Raw genomic sequence first — 13,611 nt, forward strand, 5'->3', positions numbered from 1 at the left:
ATACATAACTTTTTAATTATTTGAATTTGAATTTATTTCCATTGTGATCAGAGAGTATGCTTTGCCATATCTGAATCCTTTCATTTATGCAGACTAATGGCAGAGGATGGTCTCTCTTGAAGAATGTTCTATGTGCACTTAGGAATGCGTATTGTGCTGTTATTTTGTTGAATATTCTAGGTCATTGTGGTTGATAGTGTTTGCAAGTCTATTGTATCACTGATTTTCTTTCTACTTGTACTATTCATTATTCATAGAAGCGTATTAAAATCTGTGTGTGTAATCATGGATTTGTTTATTTCTGATTGTAGTTCTATTAGATTTTGCTTTATGTATTTTGAAATGCTGTGTAAAGTAGCATAAACATTTAGAAAAGTTATGTCCTGATTAATGGGCACCTTTATCATTATAAAATACCTTTTTATCCCTAATAATATTATTTGCTATGAGATGTACTTTGATAGAAAAAAAATCTTAATCTTAGTCTCCTATATATCACTCTGTACCTTCATGTATTATTGTCCTAATTCCCATAAAACAAAAATATTATTACAGTAGACTTTTAATTTCCACTTCTCACTATTTGAGCTATTTCAACCATCCATATGTAGTATAAACTTCAATTGTTGTTATTTTTATCTTAGAAATTTAATTATGTTTTAAAGAAATTTAAAAATAAGAAAATTATATTTTGTTTTTGTTTGCACATTGACTATTTCTGTTAATACTCATTCCCTGATTATTTCTGTTAATCTCCATCTTCCCAGAAGGTTTCCATTAATAACATTTTTTGCAGTGCTACTAATGAGACTTTTTAGCTTTTATATATCCAAAAATTCTTTTATTTTTCTCATTCTTCTTAAAGGATATTTTTGATAAGTTTTTTATTTCAATGCCGCAGTCTGTCTGGGCACAAAATAACGGAGCCACCACAAAGCCTTGTAGATTCAAACAGCAACTCTTTATTCCCGAACTCTCACCAACACTCTACATGCACGTTCTGGGAAAAAATACACTCCCTCCACTGGGCTCTGCGTACCAATTCTCTCAGAACTCCGGGAGAACTCAATGGGAACTCAAGGAGCGGGCGCCTGAGGCAGCAGGATACCCCTATTCCCAGCAGGATCCACTCTAAACCTGGAGCCACCCTAATCCAGCAGGATCCACCCTAAACCTGAAGCCACTCTAATCCCTGAGCAGGGTCACCTTTCAACCAAAAATGCCATGCGTCCTACTTGGCTATGGCTCTCAGCATCCAATAGTTTCAAGGATTTTCCATACTGATATTGATATTGATTTGCATTATTTTCTTCATTTTCCTACATAAAATGTATCTTTTTCTTGTGTTTTCAAGATTTTTTTCTTCATCACTGGTTTTAAGCAGTTTGATCAGGATGTACCTTCTTGCCATTTTTTTTATCATGTTTTGTATGGTTGAAGTTTGTGAGCCCCTTTGAACTTGTGGTTTCCTCTATCAATTGAAAAAAATTTGATCATTTTTTTAAATTTTTCTTTACTCCTTTGTACTTTGGGGGATGCCATAATTAGAATGCCTTTTAGATTGTTTGGCAGTGACACTCTTGTTTTTATCCAATTTTCTCTCTTTGGCTCATTTAGGGTCTTTCCATAGATATGTTTCAAGTTTGCCAATATATTCTTCCACATCTAATCTCTGAGCCATCTCACTCAATGACTTTTTCATCTGAACATTGTATTTTGCATTTTTCAAGTTCAATACTTGTCCATGCTTCTCCTTCACATGTTCTTGTTTTTCTATATCTTTTTGTGTATGAGGAGTACATAGAAATTTTTGTGTTTTCTATTTTTACTAATCCTATAACATTTGCCATTTCACTAATGACTTTCTTCTTTGGGTCTTATTGTGCTTCTTTGAATATTTGATAAATTATTTATTGGACACCAGACACTATGTTTCTAACTTTTTTTTAGGTCCTACATATTTTATATCAGTGAAATAAATTTATATTTTATTCTGGAACACAATAAAATTATTTGAAAATAGTTTGATCATTTCAAATCCTTGCTTTCTTTGCTTTGTTGGGTGGAAACAGGGTAGCCAATAGTCCTGAGCTAATTTTTCCTTGTCAAAAAGAAATGTCCTATTAAGTACTCTTTTTGATGTCCTGTATATTACAGGATTTATTTTCACTTCAATTTATAGAGATACAAAATATTCCTTTCTCTGACTGAGCTATAGACATTGTTTGATGATTTTTTTTTTAAGCCTCAGGTAATTTCCTTGTCTGAATGTGCCCGTCAGTACTCAGCTGAAGACTTTAGAGGAACCATTTGCAGACTTCTAGACTCTCTCTGTGCATCTCTTTCTCCTTCACTTATCTGCTCTGAAAACTAGTGGTTTGGACTTCTTGAAGTGTTCAACTCTGTCCCTACAATTTGCACATAGCCATACTATATTTGAGATTTTGCTTCCTATGCTATGACCTGGAGACTTTACAAGAAGAAAGTAAAGCAAACTTGGAGCTCAGTAGGTATCACTGTCCTGCCCTAATTATTCTCTAATGCCTGACACATATTATTTTCATCTATTTCTCTGATTATTTGTTTAAGGAACGATGGCAAAATTGTGCTCTGTTACTCTAACATGACTGGAAATAGAAATTCCAGTCAGCTATAACTTAAAATACTTAATCACCATGCTGGCATATTTTAAATTTTAAAAAGTAATTAAACCTTGGAAGAATTTACATTAGACTTTTATAATTTTTGCCAATTTTAAACATCACATATAAGTCACCCTTTAATCCACACATTCCACAAATTGTTCAGAATATGGACTATGTCCTTGATAATGTTCTAGAATTTGGATAATACAGAAGTTAACAGACACATCAGCTCTCTGACCTCATGGAACTTACATGTACTTTTAAGCTTTGGATAGCCATTCTATATGCAAACACATAAATATGATAATATAAAGATAAATGCGACAAAGAGAAGACCTGGTGAGGTCAGAGGTGGCACTGGCAGGGGAAGATGCTCTCTAGCTAGGATGATGAGCAGAAGCCTTGGTGATGAGGTGATATTTAGCAGAACAGGAGTGTACCCTAAGAAGTGAAAGATGAGGGTGAGCTTTGTGGATATCTCAAGAGAGAGTATCCAAGACAAAAGAACAACAAGTCAAAAAGCCTAAAGATAAAAATGAGATTGATGCTTTTGTAAAACAGAAAAAAAAAAAAAAAACCAGATACTGGAACTAAGTGTACAATTTTCAGAATAAAAAAAAAGGTACTAGAGAGGCAGGTTTCAGATTGCATAAAAATTTGTAGGTTGTGATTTATGCTTTCAAAAGAGCGACATGGCAAATAGAATACAGAATGGATCCTAAGGGGGAAAATGGAAACGAAAGCACTACTAGTTAGGAAGCTGATGTAGTAATGCAGTTAAGAAATCATGGTGGCTCAGCCTTGATGATAAGTAGATATATTTTGGAAGTACAGCCAATGAAACTCACGGATGAATTTGATTGGAGAGTACATGAGGAGAAGGATGGCTTGAGGTAGAGATGAATCAAGATTGCCAGGTCTCTGACTTGAATGACTGGGTACATGGTAAAACATGTTACTCAACTGGGGGTTGTAAGAGAAGCAGGTTTAGGAGGAAGGTAACAAATGTTCTGGGTTTTTTTCTTTTTTTTTTTGGTGGTTTAAGTTTGAATGAGTTAAATTTCCAAGTGGAAATGTCAAGTAGGTTGTTGTATATGTTTGGACCTCAGGGAAAAAGTCAAGAATTGGAAATAAAACACTATTCTTTTGGCATTATATAATTTCATTTGCTTTTACCTGCTGGCATTATTTTATTTGAGAAATATTTGGCCTGTTTCTATCAGGACCCCAATTACTCACCTTTTAGAGGTCTAATGGTACCATCAATCTTCCAGCCTCAGTTGCATGCAGGCAGAGATGGAGTGCCCTCTGGTGGATGAGCAACAAGGCTTAGGCGACTGGGGAAAAGACACTAAAAGAGAGTGTTAGAGACTTTCCAAACAGGCAGGAGGAACAGCAAAAGGAACACAAATAAATGACTGAGCCAGTTGTTAAGGAGAAACATGGAACAGTTGAGGCCAGTACAAACGTGAGAACGTACATTGTGTAACAGAAATGCTGTTCATTGTGTAATAGAAATTACATCTAGACAAATGCCATGGATAGAATGGAGGCCTCATAGTTTTAAGCAAAATCAGAAACCTATATTATTATGTAAATGTTCTGGTCTGTAACTTTTAGCTACTATTTAGATTCAGAAAATTCTACATTGCTGCAGTCTGGCTACAGCAAACTAACCAGGGGGTGACAAGCAACTTGTGTACATTGATACAGCAGGAGTGGGAGCCATTTATTGTAGGACAGGAGAGGTATATATACATTACACACAGCTTATCTTAATTAACATAAACTAGATACAGCAGTCAACCAATAAGGAATCTCCACACTTAATGGCTCCATGGCGTTACTTCACAAACCACTCCCTCTGGCAAAATGCCAGGCGCCATCTTGACTTGTTTACAGACCCTAACATTTCCCCCTTTTGTTTAATTTAAATAATGACCATAGTGGTTTTTACACAAACACCATAAATAATCTGCTACAAGAAGAAGGGGAGGATACAAAATGCCACAATACCAAGTCAATTGATGGCTCCATGCAAGAAACCCTTGGAAAAATTATACCAGCAATGACACGGTTAGCAAAGATACCGAGTTACAATTTGTTGTAGATTACAGTTTGTTGTCTCAGTCCAGGTAAAGCAGTGTCTCAATAGATTAACTCACAGTCCAGGTAAATCACGGTCCAAGTAAGTTTTGTAGGCAGCTAGCTTAAATCACAGTCCAGGTAAGTTCTGTAGGCAGCTAGCTTGATCCGAAGTCTCGTCCAGTTCTCAGCAACACTGGAAATTCTTCCATCCTTGTCCTCACCGTCACTGGGACGAAGGCAGGAACTCTGGCAATGCTGGCTAAAGAAAATCCTGTAGCATTCCACTAAGAAAACAACCTTCTGAACAATTTAGTACATTATCTCAAGGTTTTTTACATTTGAAATAAGCCTTAATAGTGCTCATTAATCATTAGCTTCCAGGTGTGGGAGAACCATTGTAGTTACTGGCCTTGGAAATGATCATACTTCAGGGACACGGCCGTCTTCCGCCTGCAGCTTCCCGGGCAGCCCCAGATGGCCCCTGGGAGAGTCCGGGGAGTGTCCCGGACTCAAACTGCCACCGGGCACAGGGAGCAAGAACCTGTGAACTCAAACTGCCACTGGGCACAGGGAGCAAGAACCTGTGAGACCGTGCCTCCGGGTCAGGTTTGGATTTGGGCTCTCGCAGTGGCGTCCCGCTCCCGGGCGGGGAAGAGCCAGCTGCCTCCGCTTGGAAAGTCCTTACTGCGCCATGACCGGCTTGCACACGTGGCAGCCGCCGCGCCAATTCACGCACCCTCTAGTGATGAAAAGTATTCAGTAATAGCCTTTTGCTGCAACTTTTTCCTGATAATCCTTCTTCTTCTGAACTTTCTTTTTCTTTCTGACTAGAGTTCCCGGGCTTCCATCAACACATGTCCTAACTATTCTTGGTTCCACTGGGGTGTCTCTTTCCCTTAGTAATTTACTTAACACCCCTTCCATATTTTCGTCACAAAGACAATACAACATTTCAAGACAAAACAAGACACAAACATACTATATCACTCTTCTCCATTTTCTCAAAATGGCCATTTTTCCTCTCACCCTATCTGCCTAGAGACGGGCAGATTTGCTCCATCCTATCTAGGGACGGGCAGCTTTTTTTTGTCACTTACCCTCGAGTTTCCCAGGGCTCCCCGTACGGGCCACCATCTGCTGCAGTCTGGCTACAGCAAACTAACCGGGGGGGTAACGAGCAACTTGTGTACATTGATACAGCAGGAGTGGGAGCTGTTTATTGTAGGACAGGAGAGGTATATATACATTACACACAGCTTATCTTAATTAACATAAACTAGATACAGCAGTCAACCAATAAGGAATCTCCACACTTAATGGCTCGATGGCATTACTTCACAAACCACTCCATCTGGCAAAATGCCAGGCGCCATCTTGACTTGTTTACAGACCCTAACACTACATGAGTGAAAATTTTGCAATAAAACACACCTCTGGATAGGATGGTGGATTGTGGCAATGTCATATCTTGCTATTAGACTTTACTATTGTTCTGTAAGATGTGACTATGGGAGGAAAACTAAGTAACATGTACATAAGATCTCTCTGTTTTCATGCCTGTAACTATATGTGACTTTATAATTCACTCAAAGCAGAGTTTAATTTAAAAACTCATTTTTCTCAGGGTCAAATTCAATTCTACCACCACAGTTTGTAACATTTATCTTTAGGACAGAAGCCTACATACAGAGTGGTAACCCCTAAGATCCTACCACAGAAAATTATAAGGCATTTTTTTGTTGGCCTAACAACTCATATCTTAGGCATATCTCTAATGAGAAAAAGAGGCTCCTGTCCTTTGCCCCCAAACACTAAAGCTGGCTCAACTTGGGAAGCCAGAGGGGTTGAAACATCAAATTACAAGAAATTAATATGCTTCTTTCTGGTTCCTTCTAGCCCAGTGTTTTGAAACGATGCTTACACCAGAGGAAACTTCACAAACCCATAAGAACTAAATGGACACTCTGTGGATGACTTTTTCATTTGATCAGTTAATACAACTGGAGAACATATCATTCTTAATACAACCTCACTTAAACAAGAATATTTTAAGTTACTTTATGTACATGAATTCAGAATCATGCTTGGCTTTGAGACAATGATAAATAATAAAGAGTCCTTGTATATAGAGATTCTGCCACCTAGAAGACATAAAGCCAAGATAAACTTAATATTTAAAAAGAATTGTATGAATGTCATTGTTATATAATGTAATAGGCATAAATTATAATAACTTCTCAGTAAAAATCATTTTAAATATTTAGATAACCATAATTTGTCCTCATATGTATATCTATTTTTACTTTAATATATTCAGAGTTATCAATTTTCCTTCAAGGTATCATATGATTTTATATATATATATCTTAAAACTCCAGTCTACCTAGTACATTTACATTGTTTTCAAAGGGGTTTTTATATGGATTTTGAACAATATAAGTACCCTTAATGTTTATAGCCACCTTTTCAAAATGCATTCAGAAATTAAGTTTAGATAAACCCACTTATGCTACTGGGAATTTTATCTGGACCAAACACTAATGTGCAAGTTTGAAAGGATGCCCTCAATCTCAGTAAAACTTACTCATACTGACAGATGCCATAGTGGCTCTGGTCTGTCCTGTGTCGAGTTTATTCCTACCACAAGTCCACTTTCTAGGGGCATCCTGACTGGAAGAGTCAGGTATTTCAGTCAGGTGACAGAGGAGTCAATATGATTATAAAATATAGTAGTGAATAACTCACAGGTACACAAAAGAAGAAGGGAACCCTTGAAGGCTGATGGGAAGATCACAAGGCAACACATTCAACCAACATGTGTTTTGTTTTCATTTGACCAGTTAATACAACTAGAGACCATATAATTCTTAGAACACCTCACTTAAACAAGAATATTTTAAGTGGGGAGAGAGAGAGAGAGAGAGAGAGAGAGAGAGAGAGACCAATGGGCTAAGACCTTACTGGGATCCAGTGCATTACCCAAGCAGATTTCCCTCAGAACTTCTAATTGGTAGGTTTCACAGCAAGTTAGGCATAAGTTCTATGGGGTCACCCTGTGATTGACTGGTCACTGAAACATATTTGCTCAGTCTGAGTGGAATGCTGAATCAGTGAGGGAGGTCAAATAGATTTCATCTATAAGTCCCTAGGCAGGTTATACCAGGAAGTTGTTGCAGATGGAAGATATCTGGGTCAACCACACTGAGAAAATGGAAGAGCACTGGAAATTGTGTTAAAGATAATGAAGCCCATCTTTTTTTTTAGAAGTGAAAACTAGATTCAGAATGGATGCCAACAAAACATGAAATTAAAAAGATTTACTGTACTCTGCATTCTATGGAGAGGAAACTGGCCTTTTTCTTTGAGGTAAAATCTTCCTATATTAGGAGAGAGAAACTTTTGTTGGATCTTTTTTTCCAGGTACAGATGAACTGGTAGTACATTAGCTGAATCAAAATGTCATTATACTCTTCACAGCAAATCATTCACTGTTACATATTTGACACCTCACTTACGATTGTATCTATTGGATCTCAGTAGGTGCTTGAATTGTGTCACTATTACTATTAGTAGCTTCCTCTATTGGGGGGAAGTCCTGATCAAGTAAATCCAAGTGCAATTCCTTTATTCTTAGAGTATGTGTTTCATTTATTTATAGAAATGAATATATAGATTCCTAAAGATAATTTGTCTTAGGTTATTGGACATATATAGGTATACATGGTTGTTTACAATCAAAGCCCTATCCTTTCTATTGACAATCTTAGTAAAGTTTTACAGAGATCTATCATTGTACTTTGAGTTTTTGTTATTTATATTCAAAAATCTCTCTTTTTAAAAGAAAAATCTCCTCTACTGTCCTTATCCACTTCATCCTTAAGTCTATTTTTCTTCCACTGGCAAAAATCTACTCAAAATATTATCTTGGTGCTTGGGCTGTAGCTCAGTGGCAGAGTGCTTGCTTAGCATGTGTGTGGCACTGGTTTCAATCCTCAGCACCACATAAAAATAAACAAATAAAATAAAGACATTCTGTCCATCTACAACTGCAAAAAATTTTTTTTTTTGAATTATAAAAAATATATTATCTCAAATTTGGCATATCAATTATTCTCACTTTTTTTTTGCAATAAACATAAACGTAAGCTGCTATTCTAAAACATAAGTCAATGGTAACTAAGGCCAATAAGCCAGTCTAAATTACAAGTGGAGGATACTGATATCCACCTATATTTTATGCAAATTCCTTCTAGTAAAACTCTACCTAAAACAACATGGAGGTCACTATTTGTCATTAGTAAAACTGGGTAATTACGCTCTGAGTGGTGTACAGCCTCCATATGTGAAATATCCCTCAGAATGAATTGTCTCTAACAAAGAGAATGCCATATCCAAATGCCTCTGACTTCCTGCATGTGTCCTCAGTGTGTGTGCTTAAATAACAAAGATTTCAGTGATGAGTACAAATGAGACCAATGGCTATTCAAACCAGAAGAATGACATTCTATATCAGCAGCATTCATGTCAGGTCTTTGTACAGAGATCCCTACCCCATGACTAATTTATTAAGACATCTAACAAAATCAGGTTCAAAGAATTATTTATTTCTCCCATCAAACTGAAAAACACAAATTCTGTCCTCTACCACTTTCCCTGGTGTGAAAATTGAGGGTGTCCCCAACAAAGGTCACCAAATAAGTAGGCTAAACAAAGAAAAATTGGATAACTAGAATCTGTGCAGCTTACATGTAACTTCTTATCTTTTATCTTTTACTCTGGGGATCTTTCTAAAGTAAAGATATTGTAAATGATGACAATAATTTTATATATTAAACATTTTAGTTGCTAAGTATTTTTTAATTTATCATTTGTCCTGCTCAATATTCATTCAACATAAGCACTTATATGAGTCAGACAGGTCAGGAAATAAAATAGATTAAAATCTCTATCCTCGTAAAGCTACTATTCTAGAGAAGGGGTTGATAAACAAAAAATTTAATAAATAAAACAGTTTTATGGTTTGTTAAAAAGTGGTTTAATACTTTAGGAAAAAAATGTCTTCAGATAAAATTAAGTAGCTTGCAATTGTCATTGGAGTGCCCATGGAAGCTTTCATCAAAAAAAAAAAAAGAATTTATTTTCACGAAAAGCTTGAGGAAGTCAGCCAAGTGTCAACTCTGGAGGAAGTTGCCTAGCAAAGATGGCAGCTACCACCAACACAATGATGTCTGTTGATAGGGAAGCAAGGGGGTATATCTGGGGATATAAGGAGAGAAGCTCTTACCTGCCTCATCTTAGATTGCATTATTGGGTCTTAATAAGTGTCCCTGGAACATGAAAGGAGCACATGAAACAACGAGGATTCACTCAGGTTCCCATGTCCAGTTCTTATTTTTCTCTGTTTATTGACTGGGCAATGTCTGGCTAGATTCCTCTTGCTTACCTATATTCTACCTTCCCAAATGAAGGAAAGACAAAGCAAAGAAAAACACATCAAATTATTTAAACATATTTAGCAGTTCAGAAGACAAACCTAGAGACAGAAGGAACACAGAAATTGTGGTTTAGATGCAGATAATATAGCTCAGAGAGCTGGGATAATACTCCAAGTTAAATTGGAGGAAACCTGGCTATCCAGTTCTGACACTGAAGCCAGGTATTGTGTCTGCTGCATACCACCAGGTAACACCACTAAAAGACCCATTACTCACGACAAAAACCTTATCTATCCTGGTACTAATTAGATGTAATAATTGAGGGAATCTTTATTTGATCAACGTAAGTGTTAAAATATTGAGGCTCATAGGTACATGCAAACTAATTTCAGCACCAAATACTGCATCATTGAGAAACTTCCATTATTATCATGAGGCCAATGGAGAAATACCTCTCTGGGTTTTTTAAATAGATATAGATAATGTTCAGAGTGCTGACTTATATTCTTAATCTATGCTAAACAAGAACAAGGTATTACAAGACATATACGAATATAACACCATCTCTCTCCTTTTAACTTTGCAAAAAGTTTCCTTACAGTCTGTGTCAGAATATTGTAGGAGTGGCAAAGAAAGAAAAGCTTTACTTCCCACCCACCTCCACTCTGCCAAGATGGAGCACACATCCTCTCTATATAGACGACCTTATCTGATTCACTCCCAATTAAAATTGTAAAACATTGTCCCCATCTTCAGTGCTGAAGATCAACTTTAAACTCTAATCATTAATTTTCCTTAACTATATGTAAATATACTTGCTATCATATATCCACATCCATCCAATTTTTTTACAATTATTTTCTCTTAAACCCTAGATTTCAATATTAAGTCAAGTTTTGCTAGAAAGAATTTATAGTTGCATGCACATTGAAGACAAAAGCTAATACAACCCTTTTAAGAGTGAAACATTTTACTTCTTTTTACCTTCCTCTTTCCTCTTGACTTCTGGAAGGAAACTGAGTTTTTTTTAAAAAAAAAAAAAAAAAAAACCTGTTAATCTCCATCCTAATTGTCTTTTATTTGCATCTCTTCCTTTTAAGTATTTTTCTTCCCTCTGGCTTAAGACTCTTAGGACAGGGTATATTAGGAACTGGTTCTATGAAATTTATGAGAAAGGAAATGTAGAGAAAAGGATTTTTTTAATTGTCTAATTTGAAAAAAATGAACAACAAATTATATTCCTACAGCTGGTCAGCATTTTTTAATATTTCTGAAATTAATCCATGATATTTATTTAAGAATGAAACTTTCATTTTTTTGTTTAGTAATAGGAATTGAAAACCCAGGGTCTCACACATGCAAGGCAAATGTTCTATCACTGAGCAACACTTCCCAGCTCAAGAGATTTTTATTTTTACTTTAATATATTCAGTGTTATCAATTTTCCTTCAAGGGATCATATGATATATATAGTGATCTTAAAACTCCAGCCTACTAGTACAATTTCATTATTTTCAAAGGGGTTTTTAGATAGCTTTTGAACAATACAAGTACCCTTAATGTTTCTAGCCACCTTTTCAAAATGCATTCAGAAATTGAGTTTAGATAGACCCACTTATGCTAATGGGAGTTTTATCTTGACCAAACACCAATGTGCAAGTTTGAAAGGATGCCTCCATCAGCAAAGAGTTTAATTAAAATGCTGTAAGTATTATTCTGAACTTCTACTTTATCCCCGTTGTGTTCCCAAATCATTTTGAATACAGGAATGAAAAAATCTTAGTTCCAATAAATTCAGAGAATAGATTTTGGGTCCTTAAGTCCTTGAGGAATAACATTGGATGCATTAAATGCTGCTACAACATGTAATTATATCCACACAATTCCATTTCTTTTGGTCTTGCATCAAAAGCTGATGAGAGGCAAATGTGAATAGAAGAAGATTGCTTTCTTGAGTGGTAGATCAATTATTTACACAGTAATTATAAGTCAATGTCAGAAAGTTCTTCCAAACTATCATATATGTTTTTTTTTTTAACTAAACATTGTCTGTTTAAAAACTCCATAGAGTAATGGTGTTGAATCCTCCAGAGTTTTCATTTTTAGAGACAATGACAGATTTGCAAAGACATCAAGAATAGAGCAAAATCCTATGAAATGAAAGAACAGGCATTAAAGAAAGACAATCCAACTTTTCCATCAACACCTTAAAACTGAATCTGTAAAGGAAAAGTGTCCCAAAGGCCATTTCCTACTTTCTTATTTTCTTAGTGTCATAACTTAATACTGATGAAGCAGAAACCAGTTTAACTTTTAGAATCTTATGCAATTTTATTGGGCTTGGGTTACATAGATGTTGCTATGACAAGCTAAATAATTTCTATTTAATTGAGCTTTAAAGCCAATTGTGGTTCTTGTTGATGTTTTGTGGTGTTTGCATTTGTTCTTTTCTGTGCCTGGAACATATCTCATCAGATGTTTGCATGTTTGCCTCCTTCTCACCTTCACATATTTTCTTGAATTATATTTTTCAGAGAAGCGTTTTCCTTCAGCAATCAGTGTCCATTCTACTACCTTGTTTTATTTCATACTTTACATTTGTCTCTACCTAAAACTATCAGTGATATTTAGTTACCTGTTTTTTGCTGGTTTTCTCCCATTATTTTCCCCATTACTTGTTTATCCATTATCTTATCTCTAGGACTCATGCAGTAGTAGCTCAATACTGGCACTGAATGAAAGGATAAATAAAAGGAATCATATAAGCCAATATGTGTTCAAACCCACGCCTCTTTGGAGAACAGTTATTAAATCTTTAGCCTACAGAAAATGTTACATGTTTTGAAAGCTTTCTGTTTCAAATGAGACATTCTTCATTAAAGTGGCTCATAACTGCCCTCCTAAATAGTATCTTGATTTTAGAGTGAGTTCTCTTCCTTCTATCAATTTTCATTTATTCAGAAATGCTCACGCTACCAAGTTGCTTTGCAGCTATTGGCCAGCTATTGGTTAGAACATTGTTACACAACCTACTTGTGTCTCAGCACACAAATGAGCCTTTTTTGACCTGTACATAAATCCTGGCATGAGCTATGAGAACTTAATTCTAAAAGGTATGTGTGGAAAGCCAGCAGCAATAGCCATAGAAGTTATGGACTTGGGAAATGCTCTGCAGCTAAAAGCTTAAATAAGAAAATAAAATATTTAAACAGGAAATAAGAATTTTCTAAAAGAACTATTATTTGGCTGCAGGATGGGAATTTTTTTCCATATCTGTGAGCAGTTCACTAACTTTTTGGTTTGAATTATTTTCTTTTTTCCATAAAAGTCAGTGATGTTGAGAAGTTTCACTTACCTAACAAATAACAAGATGCTAGAGTTGCTGATATAGATTCTAAGCACAGTGATATATATATATATATATATATGTATATATATCTATA

General features: G+C 35.7%; 1 pseudogene; it reads right to left on the reverse strand.

The window, feature by feature from the left end:
- Nucleotides 1–5,153: 5,153 nt before the first annotated feature.
- The window catches only part of LOC125615744, a 13,088-nt pseudogene continuing 4,630 nt past the window's right edge, over nt 5,154–13,611 (reverse strand).

The sequence above is a fragment of the Marmota marmota genome, unplaced genomic scaffold (assembly GCF_001458135.2).
Source record: "Marmota marmota marmota unplaced genomic scaffold, marMar, whole genome shotgun sequence".
Classification (NCBI taxonomy): domain Eukaryota; kingdom Metazoa; phylum Chordata; class Mammalia; order Rodentia; family Sciuridae; genus Marmota; species Marmota marmota.